Source organism: Miscanthus floridulus, unplaced genomic scaffold (assembly GCF_019320115.1).
Source record: "Miscanthus floridulus cultivar M001 unplaced genomic scaffold, ASM1932011v1 fs_393_1, whole genome shotgun sequence".
NCBI classification, from domain to species: Eukaryota; Viridiplantae; Streptophyta; class Magnoliopsida; order Poales; family Poaceae; genus Miscanthus; species Miscanthus floridulus.
This window is the reverse complement of record NW_027096689.1, coordinates 80,279-86,091: the sequence shown is the minus strand read 5'-3', so window position 1 is coordinate 86,091 and position 5,813 is coordinate 80,279. Positions and strand designations below refer to the sequence as shown.

The following is a 5,813-nucleotide window of genomic DNA, read 5'->3' as shown; positions in this document are numbered from 1 at the left end:
ACGAGATCGCTCTAAGTAATCAGAATCAGATGCAAGGAAACCGTGGTCGCCACCATAACAGATAGGAGGCTACATATGTTGATTTTACAGACACAAGACCACCAGTGTTCACCAAGGTAGATGAACCATTGGAGGTTGATGACTGGCTTCGAACCATGGAGCAGAAATTTGACCTTATTCCATGCACGGAGTATCAGAAACCTACGTTTGCCGCCTAGCAACTTAGAGGAGCAGCAAGTGCGTGGTGGGCAAACTTAGTGGCTACGCAACCAGCTAGCATTCCAATAACTTGGGCTAAGTTCCGTACTGCCTTTAGAGCCCATTATATCCCTGAAGGAGTGATGGCTATGAAGCTAGATGAATTCCTTGCTTTGAAGCAAGGAGATCAAAGCATGATGCAGTATGTGGGAAGATTTAATCACCTGTCACAATATGCATCAGAACATGTCAATACTGATGCAAAGAAGAAGAGGTGGTTTATGAGAGGTTTGAATACCAAGCTACAGACGATGATGACAACTTGCACCAATGTCACTTATCATGAGGCAGTGAATATTGCAATTGCTTCAGAGGCAAAGTATCGGTAGCATAAGGAGCTAAAAAAGAAAAAGAGTATGTTGTCTGGATCTTTTGGGGGAAATCAGAAGAGGCAGAGGGTGATTTATCATCCAGTACATCATAATCGTCCTCCTTACCGTCCGCCACAGTCTCAAGCCAGGCAACAGTCAAATGTTCGTCCTGCTATAACCTATCCGAATTCACAGTCAACCAATACTCCTGGTGGCTATGCTCCAACGTCCCAGGGTCACAACTATCCATGTTACAATTGTGGAAGGACTAGTCATTTCTCCAGGGAATGTCTATATCCTAGGCAGGCTAATCAAAATTATCAGAAGGCCCCTGCCAATCAACAACAGGGTCAGGCACCAAACAAGAACCCCAATTAGAATGCTCAGAAGGGCAAAGATGAGAGGAAGACAGGACGGGTGTTCTATATTCAAGCTAGAGAAATTCTGGAAGGGGAGCCAGTGATGATGGGTATGTTTCCTGTTGCCAATCACCCTGCAGTTATACTTTTTGATTCTGGCGCATCGCATTCATTCATCAATAGAACATTTGTCTTGAAGTATGAAATTTCAATTAGGGCAACAAAGGAAGGTTTCTTTATACAGTCGCCCGGGGGACGTCTGTGTACTAAGGAAATGGTATACCAGGTACCCGTAAACCTAGGTGGGCATATTTTTCCCACTACCATGATTATCCTTAAGGATCAGGATATAGATGTAATCTTGGGAATGAATTGGATGTATCAGCATAAGGCTGTTATAGATGCTTTGAATAGAACTATAAGGGTGAGTTTGCCAGATAGTAATTCTCAACTTCTCATCCAACTTCCAACCCTAAGAAGATCAGTGGGCAAGGTTTGTGCAACTGCTATCAAAGAGATTAGAGATATTCCGATGGTGTGTGAATTTCTGGATGTGTTTCCTGAAGATTTACCCGGTCTACCACCTGATAGGGATGTACAGTTTAACATAGAGTTACAACCTGGAACAGCTCCAATTTCTCAGAGAGCTTATAGGATGCCGCCTAAGGAATTGGCCAAGTTGAAGACTCAGTTACAAGAATTGATTGAGAAGGGGTTTATCCAACCTAGTTCCTCACCTTGGGGATGTCCGGCAATTTTTGTGAAAAAGAAAGATGAGACCCTGAGGTTATGTGTTGACTATCGTCCGTTGAATGAAGTGACCATCAAGAATAAGTATCCCTTACCTCAGATAGATTTGCTTTTTGATCAATTAGCCGGAGCCAAAGTTTTCTCCAAAATAGATTTGAGGTCAGGATATCATCAAATCAAGATAAAGCCTGAAGATATTCCCAAAATGGCATTTACCACAAGATATGGATTATATGAATACTTGGTAATTTCTTTTGGTTTGACAAATGCTCCGGCTCATTTCATGTATCTGATGAACTCAATATTCATGCCTGAGCTAGACAAATTTGTAGTGGTGTTTATTGATGACATTTTAGTATATTCCAAGAATAAGAAAGAACATGCGGAACATCTCAGAATTGTTCTGACCCGCTTGAGAGAACATCAACTATATGCCAAGTTCAGCAAGTGTGATTTTTGTCTTAAGGAAGTGCAATTTCTTGGACATGTCTTGTCAGCTGAAGGAGTTGCAGTTGATCCAAGCAAAGTGAAGGATGTGCTTGATTGGAAACCACCAACCACAGTTCATTAAGGTGTTGGATATGAAATTTCACGATCTTAACACGGATCGTGTCAGCTTTGTATATGATTTTTATGAAGTTTTCTATATAAAGAATTTTGTTAAAGAGCTTTTATGCAAAAGAACTTTGATTATTGTTAAAGCTATACCTTGAATCCCTGAGCCTGTATTCCTAAGTTATCAGTTAATATTTCGGTTAAGTCTTGTTGAGTACTTTGTACTCAGGGTTCGTTGACCCTTGTTGCAGGTGAGCCTCATGAGCAGGTCTGTTTTGGACCTTGCTGCATGACTCTTGTTCAGGTCGATGATGATAAGTGAATGTGTGATCCTTGGGCAGGATGCTTATCTTGTGTGTTATGTTTATGTTAATTATGCCACTCCACTACTACTATGGTTTGTAATAATTATCGAACTTAGTTTGTAAGATTTGAAACAACTGGTTTGTAAACTAAGTTATCATAAGACTTCCGCTATTTTTACTTAGGTGTTGATATTTGAATAAATGTTGTAATACTGCAATGACTCTGTAATGTGATCTTGCTCGGAAATCGTGGATGATTCGGGGTTCCCTGAGGACACCCGACAGTCTTCTTAAGTTACCGGAAACATATGCATAGTTGTCAAAGGTCGTTGGACAGTGATAGGTGCATGTGGGCCCTATAATTTAGGAGGTTCTGCCACAGTCTTCTACAAGGAATGCCTAGTAAGCGTGAGTCATTAGCTCACGTTGACTATGACCCTGCCCTTTGTACACACCGCCCGTTGCTCCTACCGATTGAATGGTCTGGTGAAGTGTTCGGATCGCGACAACGGAGGCGGTTCGCCGCCCTCAACGTCGCGAGAAGTCCATTGAACCTTATCATTTAGAGGAAGGAGAAGTTGTAACAAGGTTTCCGTAGGTGAACCTGCGGAAGGATCATTGTCGTGACCCTTAAACAAAAAAGACTGCGAATGAGTCCCTCGTGCCGCCAAGCTTCGGCTCGGCATTAGGTCCCCGAGCTCCGTCCCGGGGCGGAGGGGCCACAACAGAACCTTGCTCGGTGGGGCGTCAAGGAACACTTATATTGCCTTGCTCGGTGGGGCGGTCGGCCTGCCTGCCGCTCCCCGCACAGCGATGATATCTTAATCCACATGACTCTCGGCAACGGATATCTCGGCTCTCGCATCGATGAAGAACGTAGCGAAATGCGATACCTGGTGTGAATTACAGAATCCCGCGAACCATCGAGTTTTTGAACGCTAGTTGCGCCCGAGGCCTTCTGGCCAAGGGCACGTCTGCCTGGGCATCACGCCAAAAGACACTCCCAACCCACCCAAGGTGGAGGGACATGGTGTTTGGCCCCCCCGCGCTGCATGGCGTGGTGGGCCGAAGTTGGGGCTGCCGGCAAATCGTGTTGGGCACAGCACGTGGTGGGCGACACTCAATTGTTCTCGGTGCAGTGCCCCGGTAATCGGCCGGTGCATCGGCCCTAAGGACCCATGGAGCACCGCAGCGCATCGCTGCTCGGACCACAACCCCAGGTCAGTCAGGACTACCCGCTGAGTTTAAGCATATAAATAAGTGGAGGAGAAGAAACTTACAAGGATTCCCCTAGTAACGGCGAGCGAACCGGGACCAGCCTAGCTTGAGAATCGGGTGGCCTCGTCACCCGAATTGTAGTCTGGAGAGGCGTCCTCAGTGACGGACCGGGCCCAAGTTCCCTAGAAAGGGACGCCTAGGAGGGTGAGAGACCCGTCCGTCCCGGACCCTGCCGCACCACGAGGCACCGTCAACGAGTCAGGTTGTTTGGGAATGCAGCCCAAATCGGGCGATAAACTCCGTCCAAGGCTAAATACAGGAGATAGACCGATAGCGAACAAGTACCGTGAGGGAAAGATGAAAAGGACTTTGAAAAGAGAGTCAAAGAGTGCTTGAAATTGTCAAGAGGGAAGCAGATGGGGGCTAGCGATGCGTCCCGGTCGTATGTGGAATGGCTTCTGCTGGTCCGCCGATCGGCTCGGGGCATGGACCGTTGTTGGCCGCGCCGGCGGCCTAAGCCCGGGGGCCCTAGGCGCCTCCGGCTGCCGTCGTCGGCATGGTCGGTCTCTGCACGCCGCAAGGCGCGTGTAACACCTCGGGTGTTAGCCTTGCATAATGTAACACCTCGGGTGTTTAAATATTAAAATCTGACATGTCATCATATGCATTGCAAAGCATTTGGCATTTGGTGAAAACTTTGATGTGCATTTACTAAAACAAGTTTACAATTGTGTAATGAGTGTTGAATTGTATTGTTTGACTCAAGTTCAAAGTTGGTCTGGGTTTTGAATTTTTCGAGAAAACCCCGTTTTTCGACATTTAGACCCTACCCTGAAAATCCATTTCAAAATCTAAGCATATTTTGGGGTTGAGCCTTAAAGCAAAAGTGTAGAGCTTGACTAGTTAAGCAAAGTTTATCTTTGGAGTTTTTCAAGTTGTTTAGAAAAATTTTGAGTAATTCAAAAAGGCGTAAATCGTTAAATATCCCCTATTCAAATTCAAAAGTTCATTTCAAAATCTAGACTGAATTAGGAGATGGTTATAAAAGCAAAGTTGTAGAACTTTTGATTTTGAACAACTTTTGTTTTTGGAGATTTTTGAGTTGCTATACAAATTTGAGAGTAATTTGAATTTGAAACCAAATGGCAAATCTGTAAATTCGGTGAACAGTACTCACCGCCCTAGCTACATGGCCGGCGATCTTCGGTTTGCTTCCAGGCGCGGTCATGGCCGTCTTTGACGTCGCGCTGGCGCGGTGAAGGCCACAGCGCAGCTTCCTTGCGCTTCTGAGCCGCTCTACTTAGCCTTGGCTGTCGCCGTTTGCCTCCGCTCTCTTGCTCTTTTTTTCCGACGGCCACGGCCATAACTCCGGCGAGCTCGTGTTGATGCCGTAGTGCTTCACCGTCGCTGTAAGCTTGTCCCAGCTCCGTCTCATCCTTGCGCACCTAAATAACTAGCCCTGGTCGCTTGCCATCATCGGGAAACGCGTTCGGCGCTTTTCTTTCCCTCACGGCCGGCAGCACCACCGGTGGAGTGCGCGTCACCGTGGCTAGCGCGCTACGGTGAGCCTCTGCCTTTACTGAGTCTTGCTTCGGCTTCACCTCAATGATGTAGTGCTTTGTGAACCTTTGAATTCTCATTTTGACCACCACAGCTACCGGAGCATCGCCGTCGTCGAAGATCGCTCCGCGTGACCGCTGTCAACGTCGACCCGTGTCACCAAAGCTTATACGGTCCCGTTCTTTGCTCCAACGTGTTCGTGGTGAGCTACTGGACCTTCCCATGCCCTCTGTTTCACCGTTTTCGGCTTCATTTCATCGGCGTAGCATAGCCGCGCCGTCGTGGCCGCCATGGCCGACGTAGTGCTCGGTCCAGTCCGTAGTTGGTCAGGCTTGTGCTCAAAATGGATGCGCCTAGTCTCGGGGAGGGTGTAGGTACCTTGGCCGTCGCCGTTGGACTCACCGGCGGCGATATATCGCTGGTCAGCACCGTCGTCGCCGTAGTCAAAGCGCGAGGTAGAAGATGACAGGTGGGGCCACCATGTCAGTGACTCAGCG

General features: G+C 47.2%; 1 non-coding gene across 1 annotated transcript; it reads left to right on the top strand.

Annotated features, from left to right (window-relative positions):
- Nucleotides 1-3,370: 3,370 nt before the first annotated feature.
- Nucleotides 3,371-3,526, top strand: LOC136531621 (5.8S ribosomal RNA). The gene has a single exon (XR_010778076.1). It is a non-coding gene; the product is annotated as a 5.8S ribosomal RNA (ribosomal RNA).
- Nucleotides 3,527-5,813: the final 2,287 nt, after the last annotated feature.